Below are 25,091 nucleotides of genomic sequence, written 5' to 3' on the forward strand. Positions count from 1 at the left end.
TATATTACATAAGTCCCTACTAAAAAGGGAGAGCCTTTCGGCCACCCTCTCACCACCTTGCATGAAGCCAAGGCTTGCAGAGGCCCTGGAGCACTCAGCACTGGCAGACAAAGGGCAGAAGGAATATTTGAACAGGTGATTTTCAACTGGCGCTGGGGATTTGCCCTGCTCCCTAAGGCCCTTCCCCAGTCTTGCAGGATTTGCAGCTCTCTGAAAGCACTGGGAATCAAGGACCCTATTATGTCTCGTAAATTAAGGATTTTGTCTCTTCTGAAGCACCTTGCTACCAAGATAATTTCATTATCCAAAAAGATGAGACCTTCCAATGAATTTCAGATGCCACAAGTCATTACAAAGCTCCACTTCATCCAACCCTGTGTTGTGACAATGGCTAAAACAATTGTCAGGGGTAATTTTAACAATATATTCTGGAAGAGGCAATAGCATTATGGAGAGGAAACTATGAAGAAGTTACAAAAAGAAGCCCGATGTCTTTTCTATCACATTTCTCTGTGACAAAAAGCAGGAACAGCAATCAGTGCAAGTTGAAATATTGCCACGTGGGGTCAGATTTTGAGGGCTGCATCCACTGAGAGCGAGGCAGTTGAAAACACCCTTTTATCTGCCCTTGGTCTCTATTCACATAGTGGTTAAGCACCTGCTTAAATCTCAGAGCAGCATACATGCCTAAGCATCACAAGGAGAAGGTACATTTCCTGGACCTCTATTCACAAGATGACTCAGAAACTTGGACTTAAGAAAAAAAATTACAGTCAGTCATCACTGGGATTGGAGATGCACCTGCTGGAAAGAGCTTGGGGGCACAGCAATGATTTCGGGGGAGAGCTATATTGTTATCGGGATACTGGTTTATCACGGGAACATACAACAGCTCCAAAGGAGCTCTGATTTCAGGTGGGGCTGTGTCCATCTAGTATGCTTACAGCACAAACAAACAAGGCAGACAAAAGAAGGACTCTGCCTGTGCTTTGGAGGAGAGGAATGGCAGGAAGTGGGGTATGCCTAGTCCCAGGTCATCAATGATATTTCAATGTGGGATGTGGATGCTCGAGTACCACTAGGTCTTCTGGCCTGACAATGCAAGTACTTTGTAGATCTGCTGGGACTCAGGCATCCACATCCCATGCTGAGACCACACGAGTGCACGCAGTGGTGAAGGTAAAGGGTGTGCAAGAGCAGTCAAAGGAGGAGTTAGAAAGTCTGGCTGAGATATGCTATGTTTAGCACACAAGGGAAGTAAAATCCATTTTCAGTCCCCATCAGCTGCAGAGCCAATCTGGAACTTTTTGTAAATCAAATCAAGCTTGACTTGAAGCACTGCCAGCAGATCTAGCCCAGCACCTTCTCCCTGTAGGGCAGCCCACAAACACCAAAAAGAAGTCCGGCCACCACAGCGGTGGAACCACTAATGAACAGGAGAGCCATTCTGACAGCAGCCAGCCAGTCAAACTCTAATTAACTGTAACAGCAGACTGGGCAATCACACTGGCAGCCCCAGGAAGTTTTCAGCCCCAGATTTACACTGCCAAAAGCACGTTATCTAGGCAGCTGTGGCATGACCAAAGCCTTTCTCCAGATGGAGAAGTTCATGGTACCTCCACTTAAGTACAGGGCTGCCTCAGGTGGTCCTGCAGGCTGATGTCTCTAAAGCCTGAAAAGACTTGGGACCCTTGGGAAACACTTATTCATGTAGTGAGTTGGAGGTACGGCCATCAGTATGTTTGGGGGGTTGCTATAAATTGCTTCTCTGGACCTGTGTCATTTGTGGCCTTATTTCCCCAGGCACACAGAGGTGAGTCTGTGACACAGAGCAAGCAGCAGCTGGAGGCAGCGTGGTGATCAGACCCCTCCCAGAATCCTCACCTCAGCTCCCTGCAGGTTATGACCTCTCTGCAGCTCAAATGACTGAGAGTAAAACCCCAGCCTGGTCATCCAAAGCAGGTCACAGCTTTTCTGTGCAAGTGGCAGTGGAATTGCTGGATGTCACAGCAAGAGGCCCAAATGATTTGTACAGGAGGGTGGGCAGGCTGGGTGGCCCAGGGAGATACATGGATGGCAACCTGTGAACAGACCCTGAGGCCACACCCTTTCACTAAATGAAATTCAGGCACTTCCTTGCTCCCATGAGAACTTCCTAGAGCTAGCAAAGGTCCCATCTGCCCTCCCATCAGGTTTTGAAGCTCCCAGTCAGTTTAGCAGACAACCAGGAGAGCGTCCCCCCCTCCCTTCTGCAGGGGATCACAACTTGGCTGTCCTCTCCTCATTTGGGTGCTGCTTTGAGCTTAGGCCTGGGCTGCTGCACACTCCTGGTTCCAAGAGGGTCCCTGATGTCTCCTCCAGCTAGATGACATGCACCATATGCAAAGGGCAATGCCAGGCCCAAATTCACCTAGTTTCCCTTTCCACCATTTGCATGGCCAAATCCTCTGCATACTTTGCAGACCCAGAGCTGAGCCACCCCACCCCCACTTTGTGCATGCTAAACCTCCAGGCTTGTTAGCAAACAGCTTTCAAATCACACAGAAAAATATAAAGATAGGGTTCTTGTTTGGATTTTTATAAAACTTGTTCAGCACCAGGTGAGGTGAGCAAGGGAGAGCTGGTGCAGGGCTCTTTCTTGATATCAATAAGAAAAGCCCAACAGCAAATCCTTAATTAAACAGCTGCTTTAGTAAGACAGAATTAAAGAGAAATATTGATAGCGAGTAAATCTTACATCCGTTCAGATGCTGGGAGCCCTGCATTTGTGCAGCATCAGACAGACCCCAGATGAATTTTCCTACAACGCTGCACAGATCCTGTCCCTGGAGAAGGTCTCCTTTTTGGTCATTTGAGCTATTATTTTCTTAAAAGAAAACAATTCTGTTCACCATGTGTACTGTCAAACAGAAAGGTTGTTCTCCCGAGAACTCCTTGCTGCACTGTCAGATAAAGGCAAGGCCATGCAGGTGGCGTACTCGCCCATATCAGTGGGAGCTACCCGTGGCTCCTCCGTTTCCATCAAGTGGCTGAGCCTGTCCTGCACCCACGGGGTTTGTGCAGCACAGCCCAGCCTGAAGGCCACGCTGGACACCAGCACAGCACAGCACAGGCCTGGGCGTACTCAGGGTCACGCTGATGTGGATCACCGACTTCATGCGCAGTGGCTCTGGATCAGGATCATGGATTCACCCCTTGATCCAAATAGAGTTTTCCTTTCCAAAGGAATGGTAAGTTACAGATTATATTAATAACATACAGGCTTCCCAAGCCCTAAGTACAAGGTGCAATAGAGCATACGTGACACATTCAAGATTACTGACTTCCACAAGGGTCCCAACACAAAACCTTAACATAACCAGCCGTGCAACAGCAGGGTTCGGGGGCATTTCTGCTGAGTGCTGCTGAGCTCATTTTATAAGGATCTTGCTGCGATTTATACACTCTTGTGGAATTAGTCTTTGGTTGAATATTCCATTTGCCTAAACTTGCCCAGTGGGAGCTGAAGATGCCCAAACAATTCTTGTAATGTTATACCCGAGTGACAATGCCCGCAGCTCTGCCCCAGCCACCTCCCATCCTGCTTCTGCTTGGCTGGCAGAGGTCGACGGGCCTTTGCCTCTGCACCCAGGTTTGTGCAGGCACGTGTGCCCACTTGCCATGTTTGATGAGGAGACACAGCCCGCAGCGCCAAGCCCTGCTCCCTTCCAGTGAATATCGCTCCTTCGGCTCCCCCCATCACAGACCTGTGCTGCAGAGCTCAGCTGGTACCTTCGGCACAGCCCCTCCACCATCCAAAACAGACAGCCCGCCTAGGGCTTTAGTCAACAGACCTAAGTTTTAGTGAGAAAGGGGGACAGGTAGAGTCAGATACCCAGGTTTTGATCTCATTTGTCCAGGCCTAACAACCCCGGGAGCAGCTTCACAAGTACGGAACACCCAGCAGAGCTTCCAGAGCAGCTCAGCAGCCTCTCCACACTGGGAGATGTCTGCCTCTCCAACCCAGAGACACAACAGCTGCACCACTCTGGCTCCAAAGTTTTAACAAAGACTCTTCTTCCTGGAGGAAGCCAATGTCAGTCTCAGACCTGCATTTGAGTCCTAACAACCCTTGGGTCCTAAGAACATGTAAACTGAGAGGCTTTTCTAGCAAGAAGGACAAAAATGCAGTATGGGTGCATGCTTGTACAGCTCACAAATGAGTGACAGCATTAAAGTCCTGCTACATTTTAACATCAGTACTCAAGAAGGAAGAAAAAACAATTTATAACCGATCATTCAAATATACCTGAGTCATCTTCTCCTTTGCATAAAAACCTCTTCTAATCCTGACATCCTGGGCAGAGCTCTCTGATTCACACACATCCCCTTTGCAGTCACCGAAGCTCTGAGCACCATGAGTCCTTAGTTCTGGTCTTACTAAAAGAGCCAAGCTACATTTTGTTCACGTTTAACCTCCTCCTTCGTCTCCTCACAAGAACTTCCCCAAAAGGGAAGCTGAGCTGCTGCATACACCAACAGGCAGAAAACACCTTGGGTAATCTGGGTTGGGATCAGCCACCAAGACACAGCTGCATTCAAATGACTGCGGATCATCAAAGCACAAAAGACAAACATATTTCTCATCACAGCACCTAAATATCCAGCTGTGGAACATGACTGATGCTCTAAGTGTCAAAGCCTTGATGTTCATCTCAGCTCCTGCTCCTCAACAAGAGTAAACCATGCAAAGGGCACACATGCACACACACACCAGTGACTGGCTCTCGGATCAGCCTCTCTTGAATCAATGGGACTTCCCAGAGAACATCTTTCCTATTGGAGTAGGTCCCTTTGCTTTCATTCACAGAAAGTTAACAGCCCTCTGGGCACGCCTTACCTGGAAAACGTGCCATTGGGAAAGCTCTGAGGATGTTCTGCTGCTGTTTAAGGCAACTAAGCAACTGGAAGCAAGAGGAAGTCAGCAGCGGCAAGCAGACAAGAATCTGAGAATCACCATTTTAACAAAATTCGCAAGCAGAAACTGTGATGTTATTCCTCATGTTCCAGCCAAACAGAATCTAAATGCTTCTGAGTACAATGAACACAAAAGCACCATGGGCCCAAAAAACCACACCATCACAGAGACCACAGGCTTGTAGCAAAGTATTAGAGGATGGGGCTTGGCAGGCAGGCACATTGCAGTTATTTTGGAGTTGATGTGGTTGTTCTTGGTGCCACCACCAGAAAAAGCATCATGCATGAGTCCAAAAACAGCGTAGAGCACTGCAGCCGTTGGAGGTTTGCAATGGAGGTAGCAGCTTGCTACAAAAGTCCCCTCCTCCCCCAAGCAGGGTTGCAAAGGAAACAGGTCTTTCCGAGACCCAAGGTTGTCAGACTTCACTGCCATAACCCTGAGGCCTCTGTAGCAATGGCCTCCTGACCAGAGCACACCTCGATTCAAAGCCTCTCTGCTGCCTTGGATGGATCCCCATGTTGCATCCAGGGAGATGTTATGTATACGTGCTGCTGGAACCACTTCTGCTAGCAAATGGAAATCCTCCCACATGGCTGCTGAGCTGAGCGCTGCAGCCGTCACTCACTCCATGCCAGACTGAGTCAGAGTAACAACTACTGATGTTAAATCGCTCTCTGGGAGGAAGTTCAGCTATGCACAAGGCAAGGATCTGCTTACTGTAAGTCACAGTGGGGCAGAGCAGTATCAGCTGACCTATGAGTAGCCCCACAAGTTGGATTGTTTGCCAGTGTAAGCTGAAGGCACTTTTTGATTTACACTGACAGACATCTGCTCAAGTAAAGAATCAGAAAATGAGCCGGGTATAGGGGCCAAACACCATCAGAGCCCACTTCTCCACTTTTGTTACAACCATTCAAAATGGGTATGCTTTCATGGAAATCAAGGGGTGATGCTGATTCTAAATCAGCCAGGTGAGAAGCATCAGGGCTCTTTGCTGATACTCAGGTATTGTACAGGCGAAGTCTTTACTGCGCGCAGCCAGGGCACCACACAGATCTAAGGCAATTTAGTCTACAGCCTAGAGACTTTCCAGAGGCACACAATGCCATAACAGAGCTGATGTGCTGCCACAGTCCTGCCCGGAGCTGCAACACAAGGCCCACCCTGTGAAGCACCAGCACCCACCCCAGGTTGCTCTCCCCAGCCCCTGCTGCCAGCATGACCCTTTCCCTGGCGTGCATATCCTGGCCTGCATCAAGCTGTCTCACCCTGTGCGGCAAGCGCAGCTGTGTGTGTTTAGTTTACCCAGAGTGGCACTGGGGGTGGAACAGTGACCTTTCTCATGAAACCGTATGGGAAATGAAATTCCCTCTTTCAAAACTTTGTCATGTCTCAACTAGCTGCTCTGCAAGTAATTTTTACAAAAGAAGGAGGGAGCTGTCAGCTGAGACCTGTCAGTGACCGAGAGCACAAATCACACTACCTCCCCAAGCCATGGAGACAAGAGGAAAACACTTGGCAAGGCGACTGCTAACCCCGCTGCCTTGGTGCCAAGCTACACAGGCTGCCTCCTCCAGTGGGCTCCTTGGAGCAACGCAGATGGGAGGAGCTGGCAGCCATCGTGACAGGCAGCAGGGGAGGGCTGGGAAATCAAAGAAGGGCCATTTCCACACAGAGAAACATTCCCGTGCCTTGAAGCAAGCAGGAGCTTGTGCCTAGAAGCGCGTGTTCCATCCAGCCTGCCTTGCTAATGCAGCAGAGTGCATGTGCCTTGTTGCTCCCATGCACACCAGCTTAGCAACGTGAGCAGAGTCAGTGCTGCTGGGTGAACAGCAGCTCCTGTCCTGGGGAGTGAAGCCACCCAAAGACTAAACTGGGGGAGGTCTGGCTCCTTCTCCCCTCCAAGGAGGCTAAAAATCTGTCTCCGTTTGTCAGGAACCCTGATCACAGAATTTGTAACAACTTTGTAATAGCAAAGCTTATGGGTTATAACTGCAAGCAGCACCGTTAGGAGACACAGGAAGACAGAAAAAACCTTTGGCACAGGAGATTTAAAAAATAAAGCAGCAGAGACTATTATCTGCATAAGAGAGATCTGTCTAAGGACGGGATTTTCCAAAGCATCACACTCAGCCTCTCTTTCAAAAGCATGTGTTGAACAGGGTATAAAATCCTTCTCTGCAGTCAGATAAATACATGTAGGGGAAAATCACCACCTCCAGCTTCACCTGACTCTGGGCTGTTGTTCATGGCATGCTGACGCTTTTGCATCTGGGGAAATCTGTCACTTCAAAGTCACGCTGACATATGAGGAGTGAAAGGCAGGAGCAGCCTCACATTTGCATGCTGCAGCTAAATAAAGCGAGTTGCCAAGATACATTTACTGCTCTCAAGGTATGTTGCTGAACATGATCCAAGTGTGCATAGACGTTAGCCACAACCATTCATCCTTAGCGCTATGATGCATTCGTCATTCATACACTGAGACATCTCCTTTGCCAGGGTCTCCCGTGGATTTTGTCCCACTACTTCTATCCCAGTGTGGTGGGTTGAGCCTGGCTGGAGGCCAGGTGCCCACCAGAGCCGCTCTCTCACTCCCCTCATTCACTAAACAGGGGAGAAAAGGCATAACGAAATGCTTGTAGGTTGAGATAAGGACAGGGAGAGATCACTCACTAATTATCGTCACGAGCAAAACAGACCAAACTTAGAGAGGGAATTCATCTAATTTATTACTAGGCAAAACAGAGTAGAGGAATGAGAAAATAAAATCAACTCTTAAAACACTTCCCCCCACCCCTCCCATCTTCCCGGGCTCAACTTCACTCCCGGCTTCAACCTTCCCCCCCTCAGCGGCACAGGGGGACGGGGAGTGGGGGTTACGGTCAGTTCATCTCACGGTGTTTCTGCCGCTTCTTCATCCTCAGGGGGAGGACTCCTCTCATCGTTCCCCTGCTCCAGCATGGAGTCCCTCTCACGGGGTGCAGACCTTCAGGAGCAAACTGCTCCAGCGTGGATCCCCCACGGGGTCACAAGTCCTGCCAGCAAACCTTCCCTGGCGTGGGCTCCCCTCTTCACGGGTCCACAGGTCCTGCCAGGAACTTGCTCCAGCGTGGGCTTCCCACGGGCCGCAGCCTCCTTCAGGTGCCTCCACCTGCTCCGGCGTGGGGTCCTCCACGGGCTGCAGGTGGAATCTCTACACCCCCTCATCCTTCCTCCATGGGCTGCAGGGGGACAGCCTGCTTCACCATGGTCTTCACCATGGGCTGCAGGGGGATCTCTGCTCCGGCGCCTGGAGCTCCTCCTCCCCCTCCATCTGCACTGACCTTGGTGTCTGCAGAGTTTCTTACATCTTCTCACTCCTCTCTCCGGCTGCAAAAGCTCTCTCTCTCTAAGTGTTTTTCTTCTTCTTAAATATGTTATCACAGAGGTGCTGATTGGCTTGGCCTTGGCCAGCGGCGGGCCCGTCTTGGAGCTGGCTGGCATTGGCTCTATCAGACACAGGGGGAGCTTCTAGCAGCTTCTCACAGAAGCCACCCCTGTAGCCCCCCCGCCACCAAAACCCTGCCACGCAAACCCAACACACCCAGTTACCTGCATGCAGGGTTCAGAACAAGATCACTTCCTAGCCCTCAAAGGGCTTAGGACTGGATTTTCCCAATCATCAAAAAAATTACAGCCTCTTGCTCTCTTTAGATCAATGTATTTGTGTGCAGAGGATAAGCAGCTTTACTTGTCCTTTAAGACACTCTTACAGAGGTTTGGGTATCTTGTACTAGACTTTTAGAGGTTGATGGCACAAACTTCTGCTATCGAGGGGAGAACACACCCTTCAGCTTAGACCTGTCCTTTTTTAACAACTCTTCTTATCAGCATTAATTACCTGTTTGTAGCCTTTTCATTTTTTTAATGGGCCCTTTTGGGAGAGGATTACAAACAAAAGGAATTCCTAAGGAGTTAGAGACCCTTTTTAACAGGTGCCTTGAAAAGCTTTGTCAGTGCTAACTGAGGGCAGATGGAGGTACCAGCAAAACTTTCCTTCAGGTCAACAGCCATAGTAACGAGATCCTGCTCTAGCAGTGAGGGTGGCAGGATTAGCCCCTTACATCTTCTGGCACTGTAACATTAAGGTTCATGTGCTGCCCTAGACACATACTGAGTCAGTTCTGCATCAGATCTCAGCTCTGCTTGGAACACCAGCATCCTATGATGTAGGCCCAAAACTCTGCCCTCAGCATCTCTGCTCAGGTCCCAGAGCCTCAAGCTGTGGGTCCAGTCTCGGGAGAAACACGGCTGCACAGTTGGACTTCTTAGAGTGCGTCAGCCACATGCTCTGACAGAACCAGGCACCTCGGCACCGCTGAACTGCGCGTCATTGGGGTGGCAGCAATCAGGACCGTGACAGTCAGGACCTCTGTCCCAGGCAGAGAATGCATGCAGCTAATTCAGCAAAACAGATCCCTGCATAAAAGGGATCATCCCGAAGGGAAATCTCTATTAATGAAATTATTAGACCTGGCAGTAAAATCCAACTCAGTCTTTTATCAGAGAGTCACTAGCACTCTCCAGCTATGAATAGAACTTTTCCATGCAGTGCCCAGGTCAGATTTCAGGTCACTAGGAACACAGCATTAAGATGTTCTTGATTGGGAATCTCCAGGAAGAGATTTGGAAAGCGAAGTTTCCAGATGGTGGTATAAAAGGAAGATTTTATTAAAGCAGCACAGGCATTGATGCTTGTCAAAACTAAGGAAAGTGATTATCCAAGACCTGGATACTTAATTATGGACAATTTAAAATTTAAATTTGAAAAAGATAGAAAATTTGGAATTATCAAATGGGAATTGAGTTAAAGATCTCTTCAAAATATTGGCTCTCTTCCACAGCACAACTCACCATGGCAAGTTTCTTCCCCTCCTCCTAGAAGGGTCTTTCCCAGGCCCCTTCTCCACCCAGGACTTTGCTTTCTGTTCATACTGTGAAGTCAAGCTCTAAGCTTGTCCCCTTCAGTGCACTCCATTTACTGTCCAGAAACCAGAGAAAAGCGCAGTCACATCACATACAGCATGAGATTTCCACTGTCCAGTTCAGGTCTTCTTTTTCCCTACAGGCCAGTTTACTTCAGAATCTCTTCTGGCATCTCCCCTATCTTTTCCCACTCCTGCCTTCCTCTCCTAAGGGCCCATAGAGGACACCCACAGGGGTCTCTAACAAGTGGTTCCACCAGCCAAATTCAGAGAACCATCCTGTGGTCCCACCATCCACTGCAGCACTTCCACATGTTCTCCACATAGCCCGTGTGCTGTGAGGTGGGGAACGAACTTGGCAGATGAGCTGGAGTGTCACTAGCCCTCTTGGGCTAGGACCACTTAAGTGCTCCTACCTGAACACTCAGGACACTTCACCACAGCAAGCCAAGGGGGGTACCCAGGCTCACCTTTTGGGAGGCAGTCAGGAACCTGGGCAAAAGCCTTCCTGCTATCTTTTACCTTCTAAGCTAATGTAGGGATCCAAGGAGTGGTGTTTTCTTTTCTCTGTACCTCCTACAGGTGAGAACTCCCAAAGTGTACCCTTTGTGAGTAGAAAGCCATTACAGGAGAGCCAGCGGTGAGTATATTCCTCCCATTTCTGGAGTTTGCATAGGTTCATTATTATGTTAGTTAGGTTTTCCAAATCATACAATAGCATGGTATTTATTGGATAGTCCGAAGGCAAAGATTGCATTGTGCCAAACCGGTAGGGTCTGCTGTTAATTACGAGCTTGCCCTGGAGATGACGCGCCTACCTCCATTCTCATCTCTAGGTTCCTGACCCCAAATTCAGCCAGCACCCTGCACCCAAATCATGGTATTCACTCCTGCAGAAGTAGCTTACAGAGATGATCCCTTATCTGCAGAACCCACAGGGTAAGATGTCTTGTTTTCTTCTTGCCAGAGAAATCCAAAGGGAAATGAAGAGCTAAACTTCCCTACACACACATACATGTGTGTGTCCTCATTGCCTTCCTCCAGCCTGCATCAGGGCTGCCTGGCCTTTGCAGATCACACGACACCTCCAAATTGCACCTAGGACAGGTTCCTCACAGCAGGGACAGACTGGCCGCAGCAAACACTAACTGACAGACACGGAGTTTGTGCAAAAGGTTCAGCAGAGTTGCAGGGAGAGTTAACACTTGCAGCACGTCCCCTGGCAGGAACCTGGCAGATTCCCCACGTTACCCACCCCATCTTGTTTTCTCAGCAAGCTGCTGGCAGGGCCCAGTCCACAGCACACACTGTGCCATCACAGCTAGGGAACACGACAGCCAAAAACCAGTGCCAGGTAGGTGTCATGGAGCTGTTCTGGAAGCCCAGACCTGCTCCTCCCAGATGATCATGAGAGTATCATGCTCTGCCACTCACAGGGCATCATTAACAGGGATATTGAGGCCAGCCCCAGTGATCTCGAGCCAGAAAAGCAGTTCTCCTCCATGGGCAGGGAAAGCTTCTGTTTTGTGGTGGCAGAGCTGATGTCAGTGCCTGGACCAGTTGCAAAGTTGATTCAGATTAGCCCATGTGACTCTGCAACAGATCCCTGCACCGGGAAAGCAAGGGTTGATGTGACTCCAGTAACCAATGGGTTAGCAAGGATCCACCGACACTTACTGGAGCCAAATGCTACCCAAAGCACGTCATCAAAGGGGATTGGCCAGGAACTTAAATCCTTACTCAGACTTGTTGACACAGACATTTGGGTGTGAAGAAGGGAGCCCCCAAATTAAACATTTGGTTAATCTATATGCCAGGTCGTGCAGGCTGCAGGATTCAGTGAGTGTGGAAACAAGACCAACACATGCAATCCCACGTGGGCCAGGATCCATGAAGCACTCCCTCCAGTAGCAAGGTTGCCACTATTTGACCATGCAGACCAATAGTAGATCAGTGCTTTCACCAAGGCACTTTTGTGGGTCTTTTCTAATCCCTCCCCACCCCTTCCTTTAGTTCTGTTCAAGTGTCTCCCTCTCCAGCAGAACTGCTCTACATTGGTGAACAGCAGCTGTGGTGGTTGGACCTACATTCAGATAAGGAAGAACTTTGCATTTCTAGAAACCAGAAAAAAACATTTCCACCTTTTTACTTAAGAAACAAGTCTAATTAAACTTCTTGATCTGTGCATGAATCTGTATTTCTCCTCCTAGAAACTTCTGACTCTCCTGTCTGATTTCAACTCCATTTAAGCAGATGGGCAGAAATGCAGAGATTGTGGTCAGGAGGCCTGAAATGTGAGCCACTGTGGACACAGAGAGCCAGGCACAAAGGCTCTTGTGTGCCCAGGGAGCCTCTAACCCTACTACTCACTGGAGTAAGTGTGGCTGCCTGGAAGATGTCGCCAGGATGTTCCAGAAGAGAAAGAAATTGTGCCTCCACAAAGCTCCAAAAGATGCAACGTCTCTGCAGAAATGCCCACAGGCCTTGTGGGTGATGATTTTCCTCCAAAAAGCAGCTACCTAATACCTAATAGAGAAAAAGGTATGTTAGAGAGAGAAGAACAAGGTAAGGTCAGGAAAGAGCAGATGGAGGAAGAGAGGAAGCACAGAAGCCTGTGAGTGTCCTGGAGAGGAACAAAAGAGAGCAGAGAGAGGCAAGCTAGGCAAGCTGCTGCAGCTGTTAACTGTGACACTGCTGTCCAATAAAGCCCTAAACAACTCTGTACCTGATGGGGAAAATTTCTTGAAGACCAATTGCAATGCTTGTCACAAATCAGACCTTCCTGAAGCAAGATGGAGTCCACTGGCCCCAACACTCATTTCTTCTAGGACACAGTTTCTTCTGGGACAAATTTGTAGGAAACTTTCTTCCCACACCTACCACCTACACAACACACCAAAGTCAATAGAGTTACAGAAGGAGGGACTTGTGCCCAGCCCTACAGAGAAATTTTTCGGTATCTCAGCTGCTAGTGTAACCATTGCAACCCCATGCAGCCAGCTGGAAGATGTACCAAAGAGAAAGACTTGCAGGCACAGGGAGAGGGATGGTGGGGCAAGGAAGAGAGAATGCCATTTGGATGTTGGATTGGGCTCATAGCTTGGATGACAGAGATATTAGCATGGTCAGTGCAAACCTGTCAGCCCAGAACTGCAACAAAATGAGACAGTCCACTCCTCGGGGCAGCTCACAGCTGTGTTGCTTGCCTCAGTACTGACCTGGTGCCTCTGCAGAGTCCACACAAGCTCCATTACCCTTCCTAGACAAGCTGATGGCCTGGAGAACTGGTGGCCAGATCTGCATCCTGACAGAGCAGAAACCTCCAGAATTGCAGCATCTCTCCACACGGCATGTCCGTTTCCAGAGAGCCTTCATGGGGTCTGGAGGATGGGTAACAGCATCTCCTCCATCTTAAAGGACCTAGGAATATCTTCAGTCCCCAGAGCAGAGATTCTCCTCCCTGTGATGTCTTCTGCTTCTTTCTGGTTCTAGACTCAACAGGAGCATCTCTTCTGACGCCTGCATTTTCTACCCAGCTGGGGTAACACTTTACAGAGATTGGCATCTGTATGCATGCACTTGCTAGACAGCCAGGTTTGTGCAGAAGGGGGCTGTTTGTACCTAACAATTTCTGAGAAAGCAGAAACAAATCATCAGCACTGCTGAGAAAGCAGGCTAATAAGCAGCCTCTTGCTCTCTCCTGCCCAATATGCTAGGACCTGTCCAATCCATCCTGGAGTTGAACTCAGTTCAATGCTTTTCTTACAATCTTCTGAAAACTACAACGTTCCCTTGCTTGCCCTCCTCAGTTTGCTTGCTCAGCCTTGCCTGCAGTGCTGGTGTGAACTCCCCTGGTGAAGTCTCTACGTGGGACAGTGGGACTCAGAACCTGTTCAAATCCACTTGATCTCTTCCACTAGGAAACTTCTGATGCTAAAGTATTTTATGCTAATTGCATACCAGCCAGTTATAAAAAAAAAAATGAAAATGGTTATATATGACATACTTCAGTGTCTTCTACTTTTATAATGTATTTGATGACACCCCCCGGGGAAAACACTCCTGCATGAACAAGTAACAACACAAGAGGAAAGCATAAGTAGGGCAATCTGGGTATGGATGATAATTACCAATGCATAAAAATATATCATGAGATATGCTTAAATAAATTCACATGAGGCGGCAGTTCTGGCTTAGCAATTCCTTTAACATGATATCATTTCTGTGCTCATAGGCCAACTAAAAGTAACTAAAAATGTCAGGACCAAATGGACCAAGGAGTCAACAAGGGTGAGTTTGTGTCCTTTCTCCTTTCTGTGTCACACTCTCACTGGCATTGAATTTGGCCCTAGAAAGCCAGTGCTGGTTTTCCCTGCGCTTCCTCCTCCTGGCAATCCAAGCCTCAGTTCATCCTGCTGTACCGGACTCCAAATCAACAGATGTGACCCATAATTTGCCTTGGAATAAGAGACTGACCAAGGTCTTTGAATCAGAAGCAATACCTTCTATTGATCTGAGCAAGAGACTCCCAAACTGAGATAATGTGTTGTAGAAATCATTTATCCAGCTCTCAGGAGTACAGATTCCCCTTACTGTAATGCCTTTGGAGTTTGTGGAACTAATTGTGCCCTTTGGGCTGGCCTGAAGAGACACATCCTGCACTATTGCTTATCCCCGTCCTCCTTCAAACTGTGTACTCATGTGCTACTTGACAAACTGACACATCTCACTGAGCAGCAGAGTCTGAGACAACAGACAGACCCCTGAGACGTCTCCCAGTTCAGCAGAACATGCACATGGTTTTCTTTCTATTTACATCTCTGCCAATGCACCAAGACTCATTCTCTGCACAGGTCTCCTGCAGACTGCCTGGAAAGTCTGATGGAAAGGGGCAACTTGAACACCATGATCTGCCAGCACTGGCCTTGGGAGATGCCACCACGAGCTCAGAAAGTCCTAGACAGCAAACAAGGCTAAACAAGCATTACAAGAAGATGATAACTGGGCATGTAAACATTGCAGGCAGGAGGCCTAGCAAGTAGGCAGGAACTCAAGCTCTCCTGGAGACAGCACACCAGGCAGATATGTGTTCTCCTCCAAGCTGCTGGATCCAGGAGAATCCAGAAACAAAAGACAGGCCTGGAAACAGCAACTAAGGACAATCGAAGTGTTTCGCACCATGGCAGGTGCATGTGTCTTGTGTAAGGGTGAGCTGCTAGGGTTGAAGCACAGACTGCAGCCTACATACCTAAGCTTTCTACCTGAGCAGCAATGCCACGTCCCTCAAATCAAAGCACATGTCCCTCAGGCCCTTGACTATGTTTCTGATATATAATTTAATGGCTGAACTATGCTTTAGCTTGGGACAAAGCTAAGCTTCCTTGCAAGAAGGCTTGCTGGAGGGCCATAAAGTGCTTAATGCTGGTCCTGCCATTTTCCGTTCAAGACAACCACATCTTTCTTTAACTCACACAGCTAAGGTTCTTCTCCAGAGAGAGTCGCAGGACCCAAAGCCCCTCCGCACATCCTCACACACACAGTGAAGATCCCAGAACATGTTGTGGTGGAGAAGCTCACAGGAGGGGACTAAACCAAATACTCGGAGCACAGTGATAACCAGCTGATCTACCAGACTGGGAATGGATGTCTAGCTAAACAACCGAGAAACCGTATCTGTAATGCTTCATACAACTCAAGTTTGCCTCCTGGAATAAACAGCAATGGTAAAGTTTGTCAGTCTGGGGAGAAATGAAGGACGCCCCTACCCACCTCGCCATCACCAAAATAACCCTTTGTTGGGCTTAGACCAGTCTGGATCTCTGAGCAGTTCTGTCCAATTTTTCTGCTGCCCACAGCCAGTCTGAAATGTCTTTTCTACCTGAGTCCCTATCACACTGTTATATTCCTTCCTTGCATAATGTATATACAGTAGAAATAGCAGTGGCTTAATCTGTACTTTCCACTCCTATTGTTCTCTAATGACCTGCTGGAATTATCCAACTAACTGAACTCTTCTGGCAGAGCACAGCATCATTTCTTAAGTGGCTCAGTCTGTTCCTAGTGGGCTACTAACCCTATCTGGAAGCATTTTCTTCTGGCGAAGTGTCCTGGGAACCAGTGATCCTCTCAACAGGGGAAGTCCGGCAGCTGTGGGCTGAGACGGAAATGACTACTACTGCATTAGCAGCAGAGGGAGAGCTCTCCCAAGTGTTCTGTCTCTCTAGATCTTCACACCCTGAGATGGAGAGAAACAAAAATACCATCTTCCCTGAGAAAGGGAAAACAATGAAAATACTTTCCAGGTGCCCTACTACAGACAAGCACAATCGTGTTCAGACAGGAAGCTTCATTAGCAACCTGTTAGCTTTGGTGGGGTTCTGCAATTTGTTTTGGTTTTTAATAAGACACATTGCCTCTTTCCAGACTGGTGTGTTTTGGCTTCCTGTGTCAGTGAGCCAGGAAAAAAACCCCAAAACCTTATAAAAAAATATGATCTTTTCCCCTGGTTTCCTTTTTTAAAGCTGCTGAAATGAGGTGGACCAACAGCAATTACCACACTGTCCTTAATTCCTAGTTTGGATATGGGAAGTGAAACTGAATTCCCTGGGAGCATGCAGTTAAATGAACTATCTAAGCAGAGTGCACATTCATCTTTTGAAAGCCAAGAGATCAGAAGGAGGTTGATCCTCCATTTTCTATCCTGCCAGAACTGCTATCATTATCAACAAATACATGGTTATTCAGGGACCAAGAGAGTCCATTTGAGAGAAGATTGTTACAACAACTGCTCGTTTAATTTCAGATTCCTCACCACTGGACTGATTTTGTTGCACCTCCAGCATCCATTACCCAGGAATCTCCAATGATGGAGATCCCCCACCTCCCTGGTGACCCTGATGACCCAACCCTGGGCTGCACCACCCTCCTGGGGAAAGAGCCATTGAAGGCATATGAGCCCTTCAGGCTGAAAGCACACAGCAGTCTGGGCAGCACAGGGACGCATAACCACCATGCTCACTTCTGCACTGCCGTTCACCATATAAGCACAGCCCACCCTGCTCCCCAGAAAAGCAGCTGCAGCCTCTTCTGCCGTGTGAGCCCACAGGCTCTGGCACCCTGCCGAATCTTTGTGTTGATGTGGGAAAAAATCAGTATGCTGCAGTGTTTACAGAGATGGAGAGAGGATTAAAGCCTTTTGTGAGCAGCTAGTAAGCCAAGCCAGAGGTGCAGGGTAGAGATTGTATGTCATGGCACCTAGAGTACAGAGTGGGATATTAAAGGCAGATTAGGATAATTTCACGTGCCAGACACCAGGAGAGTCCTTGCAGTCCAAACATGCTTGAACTTGCTGATAAACCTGTTGCCTTCAGTGGATAACCACCAAAACAGGCTAAAAAGCTGGGGCTGCAAAGCAAACACCAGGCCTGATAACAGGCATTTAATATTTATTAGTGCAGGGTTATGAGCCCCTCTTTCTATACTTCTACCTTCGCTAACAGCATCAGCCCTTCTGCAATCCCACCAGGAGAGAGGCCTTTCCCTGGTCAAATGGTTTGTGTCAGGCTGACACCAGACGCCTCTGTGTCTCACTGGAAGGAGCAGTTTTATGGCCAACTGCCAAAATTAGTTTATAACCTGTGACTGGTACCAGCAATCTCTATGTCTGACTGAAGGGAAGGTGCCCTGATCTCAGGTCTATGATTATATACGTCAGGAGAAGAGCTAGCTGTACTATCATGCATACTGTTTTAGGATACCTCACATTATCATATTAACCCCTCAAGCTCAAGGCACACTGCAAAGAGCACCTGCCCTGAAGTGCACAGTGAGGAGAGCTGCGGACGCACTGGGAAGTGCCTGTTCTATTGCTATCGCAGTCTGGGTGTTACAGGCCAGTGGTCTCTTTTCATCAGATATAGTCTCCTCTGCAACTACATCCTTCTGTCTGGCTCTGGGCAGCTATTTCTGTAGACTTCTACAGCTTGTGGTAGAACAGCGCTTTACATCTCCTACCTTACAGTCTTAAGACTGTTCATTGCCTACACCAATGCTAAAATACCAGCCCTGTTTTACACATTAATTGTCATCATTAAATGATCTCATCCCCGGGAAGTTAGTGATTGTATGGAGCCAAAGTGGCACTGAAAGTAACTGGATCCATTAGAAGAAGAGCAAATAATAAAATGGCAGAAATTTTCTTTATGCTAGAGTGAGATCAAGGTCAGATTCACCAGCCCATGGTCTATGGATCTACAGGACCACATTTCCTAGCGTTTAGCGCCTTCACAGAGAACAGGATGCCACACAGATATGAAGCAAGTGAAGGACTGAAAACTACAAGAAGAGTTCAGAAGCATTCAATCAAGGGCAAAGGGGAAAATGCTGTAATGGAATAAGAGAAAAATCTATTGGATTGAGTCATCATAGCAAGCAAAACAGGCATACTTTAAAACTCACTTGGTGTACTAGAAAGGAGAATGCTATTGAGTGATCATGAAATAAGAGGAAACTCACAGCAAGCAGTCAAGGTCTGCAGAACTTCAAGGGTAAGAAAGCCTTCTGGCAACGGAAAGATAGTGGCAGGAAGATGGACATCCTTGGGACATTCAGCTCCTGCCCCTGTGTTTTTTGCTATGGTGATGGAGATTGGACTTCCAAAACGACTTGTTGGCACACAAGAACTGCACATAGTAGCATCCTGGTAGCACAAGGGTCCCCACCACTATTTCAGTCTCCATTGTATCCAAGATGAAAATTACTAGATGCCTGATGATCACCACCGCTTCTAGGACACTGGCCTGGATATCGTCTCACAGTGTATCCTCACCTGGCCCAGCTGAGCATCAGCAGGCTTTCAAAGAAAACTATACAGACAGGAAAAAGAGAATAATTTTGTCCAGCCCTTCAACAGAAGATTACCTCTACTCATTTCACATACAATAAAGCAGGCTTTCTGATCCACTAACACCAGCAGAGTAGGTAGTGTCTTTGCTAATCCCACAGAGCTGCACCACCATTTCCTTCCAGCCTGACACCCATTACATTGAATGAAAAACAAGAGCACCAATGCACAAAAAAAAAAAAAAAAAACAAAAAAACAAAAAAAGAAAAAAGAAAAAAGAAAAAAAGAAAAAAGAAAAAAAAAGAAAAAAAAAAGGCTTCTAGTTTGCTTTAGAAGGAACTCTTGGTTAAAGGGTTTCACCACAACCCTCCCATGCAGGAGTAATGGTTACTTGTGCTACATGATCTAGACATCTCCATGTCAAGTGTCCTGCAATCCCCTAGCTCTCTTAGAGGGATTCTGAGAAGCCTTCATTGCCACAAGCTAGATGTTAACATCCTCTTGGGCAATAAGAAGATACATACGAAGAGCCCAAATACCCTGCAGGTCATCTGGTCAACACAGTGGAAGGACCATAGTTTGGTTGAGTTTGACCATGCTTCTGGAAGATGTAGCAACACTACAATAATGAACACTTGCAAGGTCATCTTTGCTCTGCAATGTGTATCGACTATATAGCTAGCTGCTAGATACCACGGTGAATCAGGAAGGATAAAACTTTCATGCATCCCACATTCAAGTGATAATAAGAGACAAAAAAAGAGTTGAGAGCTTTCTTTCTGAAAAACAGCCTGGTAACTTTGCAGGGTGGCTATAGCAGAAGCACAACAGGTCCAGACAATGGCATCCAGGAAGAGGCTAACAGAGGAGTCACAGTTGTCATAGGAGGAGCACAAGGAACCTTGCATCAGTTTGCCAAATGCCCTGGAGATGCTAACTTAAAAATTATGATTTACTAGGTGCAACAGATTGTCTGGGAGAATTCAAATTGAATTCAGAAAAGTATCAGCCTGTTCTGGAAGGACAAGTGACACTATTTGTGTGCTTCAAGGACATAGGCACTGGCTGCAGGGTCCAGGGAGAATGGAAAACTCAGACTTACAGAAAGTCCCAGCAGTGCAGAGATGCAGCTTTGGGGACACAGTGGCAAACTGGAACATACTGAGGCAAAATTTCTGGGACAGGAACAGTGCAGATGACTGATAGGCTTACTCTCAAGAGTGACTCAGTGTGGAGGACTGGGGAGAACACAAACATGGAAAGCAACACAGGTGCGGATGACTGACCCAAAAGGGTTCGGGAGCCTTCAGAGGGGTACCAGGAAAGCTGAAATGCTGATTTCAGAAAGGCAAACCACCATAAGGTCTGAGCTTTGGTATGAATATCTTGGAAGGCTGAACTACAGAAACAAAGAACAGCGACAGATCTGCTAGGTTATTGAAGAAGCAGGCCTTCAACAAGCTCTCTCGCTGCCAGGGAGAAGGCAGGAAAAAAAGGAAGGGACCAATACAGCTGAATCATGAGATCCTTGTGGATCAGAAGGAGGAACTGACACTAGGTTAGATTACAATAGGCAAGAGTTAAAAGCAATCTCACAAGCACAAAAGGACAAAGCTGAAAAGCCAAGACAGGTACCTTTGGAGGAACAGTGAGGGAGAGAAACTGTTCTAAGCCCATCAGTCATGAAAGGGAGACATGGCATGTCCACTGCTCAGAGCTGGAAAGCTATCAGTTGTCCTGGATACATGTTGAAGGTCACGAATACCAGTGTGAGAAAAAAGCAGCAGCTGATGCAGCACAGCTATTATCAACTACAAGAGGACAAGATTTAACCCTCAGACAAGGCAAGAGCAGAGTAAGGAGTACTTTTCTATGTGAAGGGTTTCCAATGAGATGTGCCTGATAAGCCTTATCTCAAGGCATTGATGAAGGCTGCTGGGTTTTGGGCTCCAGAGGCAACTAAGTAGCCTCAGAAGGCCACAGAAAGTGCAAATGAAGTGGTGCTTTACAAAACCGAAGAAAAGAAAATCTGGGCAATTACAGACCCACTAGCTTAGTTTTCATTACCATAAGTACTAGAGGCAAGCAAGGAAGGGTACAGGAACTGACACAACCTCTTCAGACCAACCCAGCTTCCCTGGACAGCCAGGGAAAGGAACTCTGTAGATGAGGAAAAGCAACAGTTATCACTTCTTGATGTTAGTAAGACACTTGATATTTGTTTGGTGATAGTCTCCTAAGCAAGTTAAGGGAGCTTAAAATGGCAATATAATAGGAGAACATGTAGAAAAAACATATTAAAAGAGTAGTAATAAATGGCTTACTGTCTGATGGAAAATGTATCAAGTTAGGATTCAGAGAGGTGGATTTTAGGTCGATTCTAATTAGTGTTTTTACTTATGGCCAGATAACAGAAAAGGAAGCAGGTTTATTCATCATGCAGATGATGCCAGCCCAGAAGAGGCTGCCAGTATATCACAGGACAGGAATTGGATTCAAACCAATCTCAAGAACTTGGGAGATGCAGTCAGAAAAGAAATAAGAAACAACTGAGTCAGTGTGAACCACCATGCCAGACCTCAGCAGGACAGTCAGCCCCACAGGCAGAAAAGGGGCAGAGAAGGATCTAGAAGGCATTGTCACAGCCTGTACATAAGTCCATGCCCACTGATGGGCATGGGGAGGAGGAGGCATGAGTCCCATGGGTTTTAAGTATGTCCACAGATGAAGACTCCACATCCTCTCTGGGCAACCTGCACCAGTATTTGATCACTCTCACAGTAGAAAAGGGTTTTTTTTGTTCAGATGGAACCTCCTGTGTGCCCATTGCCTCTGGTCCTGTCACTGGACACTACTGAGAAGAGTCCAGCTCTCTTCTTCATTCCCTCCCATTAGGTATGTATAGACATGGATAAGGTTCCCCTGATCCTTCTCCAGGCTGAACATTTCCAGCTTCTCAGCCTCTCCTTGTATGAGAGATGCTCCCATTTCTTAAGCACTCATGGGTCCAGTTTGCTTCAGTGCTCTCTAATCTGAGAGTAAGTCTTCCTTGCTCCAGACTTTTCACCTGGTCTCAGGGGTTTAGGATTGCTGAAGGCTGGTCTTATGGGTAAAGACTAAAGCAAAGAATGCACTGAGTACCTCAGCCTTTTCCGTGTCTTTTGTCACCAGGTCCCTGGCACCTCTCAGCAGCAGGTCCACATTTACCCTAGTCTTCCTTTTGCTGTTTACGTACTTGCAGAATCCTTTCTTGTCACCCTTCATACTCCTCACCAGATTGACTCTATCCCTGCAAGATCAGACAGCAACTCTATACTCCTCCTAGGTCACCTGCCCCTGCTTCCACCTCTTGTATGCCTCTTTTATATGTCTGAGTTCAGTTATGAGCTCCTTGCTCATCCATGCAGGCCTTTGCTTCATTAATCTCAGTTCTATCCCTTCAACTCTGGTTTATGTATGAACAGTTGCTTCTTCTTCAAGTCCTCACCTAGGTCTCTTGATGGGGAATAGCTTCATTACTCCAAACTATGTTGTCTAAAACCAACCTCCAGCCTAGCAGCTAGATTTTTCTGATGTCATATGGATATTCAGCTCCCCGTCACAACAGATCTTCTTATATCAGCCAATTGTGGTATTTGCCTGTGTTTGCTATGTAAGTGGAGCAGATGGAAAAAACCACAAAGGAAGTAGCGGTAGCTGTCTCCCCTCTTACCCTATTCACCCATTTAAAGCCTTGCTGCACAACATGATATGTTTCATCACCTGCAGTGATAAATAATAGCACAAACCAGGAACAACCACTCGGTCATGTTTATTCTCAAGTGTTCCTTGGTCTCATTGCAACCCACAATAGCATTCGTTAACAAGTGTTAGAACATAGTTACAAATTGCAGCAAACACAAATGCTCCGTCAGTGTTATTGCAGACTTCATTAAAGATGATCCTCCGCATTTCAGCAACAGCCATTCAAGGATCTGAAAACATTTATATGCCTCTGTGAGCCAACTGTCACGCTCCATGTGTGAGCCAGATGTTCACAACATCATTTTACAAATGAGGGAACGAAGTTCACAGGACTGACTCCAGACCCCTTTCCTCCCACTGAGTAATCCACTGCCCACCAACTAGTCATAGGGGAATTATCCAATTCAAGGCAAGGCAGGATACCATTATGATCTCTTTGTTTCCTTGCATTGTCTCTATTCCCTTGCTCCTCATCTTGTACTTAGATTCTAGGCCTGGAGGGGTACCTCTGAATGTGTCCACTGCAGCACAGCATGGCACAAAGATGCAACTTAGTACTACTCAGTAGAGCAATGCAAGCAGCAATGGCACCAGAATCTGGATAACAGAGAACTCTTGAAGAAGATGTCCATCAGCAAACCAGGCCCCTTACAGACTGAGCAAGACCGGTTAATTCGCAGTAGCAGCAAAGCCACCTAAATCCAACATCTCTCCCAGCCATCTCCTCTGCAGAGCATACAGTGCCTGCTGCCTTCAAAACTTTGCACTTCAAGAGCCAAAAGGAGAGTCAAGAAGGTGATTCCTACTTAGCAAACTGACCTTTTTAAGGTGCTTAGCTCCTCCATCTCCCCCCAGACCTTGCAGGCTGAGTTGGACAAGAGAGTCCCTTGCAGCTAAACACCTGTGTTTATGAAGCCAAAGAGACTGCAGCATTTCTCCTACATCCTTCCTGCCAAACCGCTCCACCAGCTGAGTCTCTGCATCATCTCATTTTGTCATGATTAAGGAAAAATCACATGCTGCTCCCTCTAGTGACAATCTGAGCACATTTAAGCAGTCTGGCCTTGAGTCGCAGCACCACTGCAATAGTTCTTAGGCACAAGAGACAACATTTTTACAGAGACCCACTCTCTGGCATCCATAGTCTTTCTCTCATGCCTTTGGTGTATCTGAACCTACCTTAGTTGGTCTCTCTGAGGCTATTGTTCTGCAACCACAGGTCTCACCAAACTCAATAGGTTGCTAACAGGATCTGCAGAGCTTCACCAGTCCTCAGTTAAAATCCAGTCTGATCTGAGAGTGACCTCAAGGTAAAAGCACTGGGTGGCCGCGGTCACCTGAGCAGGGTCATCACGTGTGCACTCTGCAATTGGCACTTGTTGATCAAATAAAAGCAAGTTCAGGAATTAAAAGCAGCTACGCAACAGAGAACAGCCATAGCTCAAACCAGCATTGTAGCTCCTGCATTTATTCCAGGGACAGCAGAAGATTGTTAAACCCAGGTCTAGTCACTGTAAGCTAGAACCAAAAATGGGTATTACAACTTCATGGATAAAAGCAAACTGCGCTGGGCAAAGAAAATGAAGGGAGGTTGAAGTTAACATAACCACTGCCTTTCTACTAATTCTAGACCATCAGATAGCACAGAGGAAGACCCAGGGCTCCAGCTGAACAGAAGTAGTTGCGACCACCTCACTTCTGCACATCCTTATGCAGGCAGCATAACAGCTCTGTGCAGGTCCTTCGTATTTGTTTCCAGTCAAGAAGAAATATAAACAAATAGCTGAAGAGGAGGGGGGGTCATTTATTTCTTGAAATTCCCCAGTGTGCTGGTTTTGGCTGGGATAGGGTTAATGTTCTTCATAGTATCGAGTAGAGGGCTGTGCTTTGGATTTGTGCTGAAAACAGTGCTGATAATATGGGGATGTTTTCGTTCCTGCTGAGCAGTACTTACACAGAGCCAAGGGCTGTTCTGCTCCTCAGCCCACCCCACCAGTGAGCAGGCTGGGGGTGCACAAGGAGTTGGGAGGGGACACAGCCAGGTTGGCTGACTCCAATGACCAAAGGGATATTCCATACCATATGACGTCAGGCTCAGCAATGAAAAACTGGGGGGAAGAAAAAGGAAGGAGGGACATGGGCAGTTACAGCGTTTGTTTTCCCAAGTCACCATTATGAGTGATGGAGCCCTGTTTTCCTGGCAATGGCTAAACACCTGCCTGCTGATAGGAAGGAATGAACAAATATCTTATTTTGCTTTGCTTGTCCACACAGCTTTTGCTTTACCTATTACACTGTCTTTATCTGAACCCATGAGTTATTGCTCTTTTACCTTTCTCTCTCCCATCCCACTGTGGGGGAGCGATCGAGTGGCTGGTGATGCTCTGCAACCTACCGGGGTGAAACCACAACACCCAGTTTCCTGGTTTACCTGTCTCTCCCATTGCAAGCAAAAAACCTGCTGAGGTACCAAACTCCCCTGGCCCAGGAACTCAGCCACGTGTGGAGAAGCAAAGTCTGTCAGTCCCTTCCAGGGCTGGCTGCTGCACATGTGTGTACCTAACTGGCTGCACATCTTGCC

At 47.4% G+C, this 25,091-nt stretch overlaps 1 protein-coding gene and 1 long non-coding RNA gene across 4 annotated transcripts in view; both read right to left on the bottom strand.

Annotated features, from left to right (window-relative positions):
- The window catches only part of NRG2 (neuregulin 2), a 174,610-nt gene that overhangs the window by 113,358 nt on the left and 36,161 nt on the right, over positions 1 to 25,091 (bottom strand). The window lies entirely within an intron of this gene.
- LOC129212831 (uncharacterized) lies at positions 22,559 to 23,785 on the bottom strand. Its single transcript, XR_008579294.1, has 2 exons — positions 23,690 to 23,785; positions 22,559 to 22,740 (listed from the first exon to the last, which is right to left on the bottom strand). It is a non-coding gene; the product is annotated as an uncharacterized LOC129212831 (long non-coding RNA).

The sequence above is a fragment of the Grus americana genome, chromosome 14 (assembly GCF_028858705.1).
Source record: "Grus americana isolate bGruAme1 chromosome 14, bGruAme1.mat, whole genome shotgun sequence".
NCBI classification, from domain to species: domain Eukaryota; kingdom Metazoa; phylum Chordata; class Aves; order Gruiformes; family Gruidae; genus Grus; species Grus americana.